Here is a 3,795-nt window from a genome sequence, read left to right as displayed (position 1 = left end):
ATATTAAGTTGAGACTTTGAAACTGCCAGGGGGAAAGAACCTGGAGAAGGCTTTGGGAGTAAGATCTAGTGGCTCAGGAAACAACATCAACAAGTGACAGATGGGACCTCATGAAACTGGAAAGCTTCAAGCTTCGGCACAATAAAGGAGCCAGACAATCAATCAAGTGGAAAGACAGCCACCGAGCAGTAGAAAAATCTTTCTAAGCCACCTATCTGACAATAGTAATAGCTAGAAAAAGAACTCAGTGAATGGGCTCATGAAATGAACAGGCAGTTTTCAAAAGACAAATGACCGAGAAACACTGGAAAATATGTTTAACCTCACTAGCAATCAGAGAAATGCAAATCCAAAGTGCATTTAAATTCCTTCCTGCCCTTACCTCCCCAAAGGCAGCCATTAACCAAACAAATAAGAATGAATGCTGGGGGGGTTATGTGAACCAGCCCAGACATTATAGAAATCAGGATGGACAGGCTTCATATCCCAAGGAATAAATACAGTAAAAATCCAGGATCTTGGCATGTGCCAATAGTCCCAGCAACTTTGAAGGCTGAATCAGGAGGCTCTTTTATTTGAATCCAGAAATCTAAGAACAGCCTAGGCAACATTGCAAGATATGACCTATAGGTGGAATTTTCCTGTCTCGCAGCAACTACTCTCAAATAATCAGTCAGAGACTTAATATTAATTACAAATGTTCAGCCAACCACTCTGGCTTATTAGCTAGCTCTTATATTTTAAGTTAAACCATATTCCTTATTAATACTCTGCCATGTGGCAGTACCTTTATTAGCGTGGCACATTCATCTCCTGCTCTCTCTGCATCTGGCTGGTGACTCCTGACTCTGCCCTTCCCTCCTAGCTTTATCCTGTTCAGCTATTGGCTCCTCAGCTTCTTTAGTAAACCAATCCCAGTAGCAAATCTTCACAGTGTACAAAAGAATTATTCCATAGAAATGATCTTTTAAAAATATTTTATATTTAAAATATTTCGTATTATTTTTTCAATTATTTATATCCATATGCATATGTGTCTGTGTGAAAATGGGAGGGTGTGCATGAGTCCAGATGCCTGAAGAAGTTAGAAGAGAAAGTTGGATACCCCGGAGCCGAAGTTACATGTAGTTGTAGGCTGCCCAGTGTGGGTTCTTGTAACCAAACTTGGGTCCTCTGGAAGAGCAGTAGATGTTCTGAATCACTGTGACATTTCTCTAGCCCCACTTTAGAAAGATATTTGTAATGATTTCTTTGTTATTTGGGAATTTAATACAATGCACCCCATCAGACTTGATTCCCATTCCTTCCAGGTCCACCCTCCACCTTTATTGCCTCCCTGCCCTCCATTTTTTTTAAATATACCAAACAAAATTTGTATTGCCCATATACTCAATGGAGGATGATCAAACTCCCAGTGCCAGCCCCTTAAAGATGACTGAGTTTTTTCCAACCCACCCTACTCCAACCCTGCCAGAAGCCATCAACTGTGAAGAGCTACACCTCAGCATCTTTATCACAATTTTTAAAGACTCTTCAATGGCTTCCTGTCTAGACTACTACTTCTTTTGGTGGTGGTAATGGAGCGGGGGATTAGGGGGAAGGGTGTTGGAGAAACCTTTAATGTCTCTCATTCTTAATTATGAGTCTGGGGTCATCAATACCACAACAACAGAAGCTTCTTTGCCCATAACAGTCAGCGACAGCAGATGTCATGGACTTCCATATGGTTTCTGGGAGCTGCATGGACTATGTACCTCAGCATGGCCTCTGGTAGCAGCAAGACCACGGACATCCACATCTAATATGGCCCTCTGCGGCAATAAGGATCACAAACACTAACATGGTGCTAGTGGCATGCACACAGCCTCCAGCAGAAGCATGGAAGGTGGACATACACATGACCTCAGGCAGCAGTAATGACCACAGGCATCCACATGGCCTATGGTAGTCATGAGGAACACAGACATCCACAGGGTCCTCAGCGGCAGCTTGCATCCTGGACATCCACATGGTGTCTGTGTGCAGCAACAGCGAAGATCATAGACAACCCCACAGCTGTAACTATTTGCTTGATTCAGGAAATAATCAGGCCAGCATAAAGATAAACAATTATATTTTTAATTGTTATAAGGGGAAACTCATGCCACAAGAATGGGAAATCCTATGGGAATCACCGGGATAGCATGCACCTGGTCCCTCCCAGTTTTCTTTCTGGGCTCCAGGCAGCCACACCTTAACTAGATTTCACTTCATAAAGGTGATTGGTTAACAGAGCTTCCCCCATCACCTTTCCCTTTTGTCTAAACAAGATCGATCCAAACCCAATACAACTATATACAATAGGAACAGATACCAAATAAAAAATTACAAACAATATAAGCAATATTAAGCAAGGAACACATAACAAAAGTTTTACTAAACATTCTATTTCAAGGAGTCTAAATCTTGCATCAGAATTAAGCTTGGCTAAATCGTGAGGAAGGTAACTACGACTAACCTTCAACCCCATGGAAGATCTGAGAAGGGAAACAAAATTACTTGAGTAAGCAAGAATGCAATCAAGCAACTTTCAAAATGTGCAACAAATGACAGAGACAACTGGAAGTCTCATTTGCAATGCTGAAGCAACCAACTTTGGCTAAGGCCTAAAATGACTGACAGACCATTTTCAAAGGCAAGAAACTTTTCAAAACTGTCTTACCCTGTCTTGGCAGGATTTGACAGTCCTGTTTTATCCATTTATGGGTACTATGTATCTTTGTCAGTGGTTGAGGTATGGGCATTTCTTTGCCCAAAGGCCAGTTCTGCCAAGAAGAAAACAAGCTCCAGGTGGAGTGTCTTCGGTGCTCAACATTCTTTCAGGAATAGATTGGTGCTGCCAGGAGCAATTATGTCTCACTTCAACAGAACTCTAAGTTATTTAAATGCCATTTTCTACAGATCTTTGAAGTGGTTGAAGATTATCTATCTATGCAGAATATAATCTCTATGTATCTAAAGAACCTGATTAGTTTAAAACTACAAGTATGACAAGCATAGATGACTATTGATCTATAATTCTTAATACCTATATAACTTAAAGACTAAGATAATAAACAACTATGCAATAAATGAGGACAATGACCTCCAAATGTAAACAATGTATAAGTATCTTGATCAGAGGTAGAAATGTACACTGTAATATTGTAAATATATATCAATATATAAAAATATTTTAAACAGAGGTAGAAGCATGCACGCATACAATATTCAATATTATTTAACTTTGTATCAATATACAAGAATCTATGCCAATATAATTGCCTATAAATAATAACCCACAAACCAATCTATTATCACATCATCCAATGCCCCACTTTTTTTACAAAAAGATCTCTGAGCTTATAAAATTTCCCCGCAACCTTCAACTGTATATCAATTATAATCAATCCCTATATTAACCCTGAGGACAAACTTTGCTGAGAGAGTGACGTCATCTTCTAGAATTACTTCCAGCTGTCATGGGGGTGACATTCTTTCTACGGGATCCTGTGAAAGTAAAATGATGGTTAAGTTTCAAGATTATTGTCTGGTAAGACTGCAAATAGTCTCTGAGTATTTTGTGGAGGTCTGGCCAGAACAATGTAAAAGATGTGCACCATTTTAGCTAACCAAATTGGAACCATCTTGTGCAGCTGGTACCCAAAACAGGTCTTGAAGTAGTGCTATCAGTATCATGACATCATATAAATCAGGTGGAGTTGTTATTCTTTCTTCTTCCTGGAAACTTCAAAGATTACTGCAGAAAAATTCATT

This window comes from Chionomys nivalis, chromosome 1 (genome assembly GCF_950005125.1).
Source record: "Chionomys nivalis chromosome 1, mChiNiv1.1, whole genome shotgun sequence".
NCBI classification, from domain to species: domain Eukaryota; kingdom Metazoa; phylum Chordata; class Mammalia; order Rodentia; family Cricetidae; genus Chionomys; species Chionomys nivalis.
Note: the sequence above shows the minus strand (reverse complement) of the source record.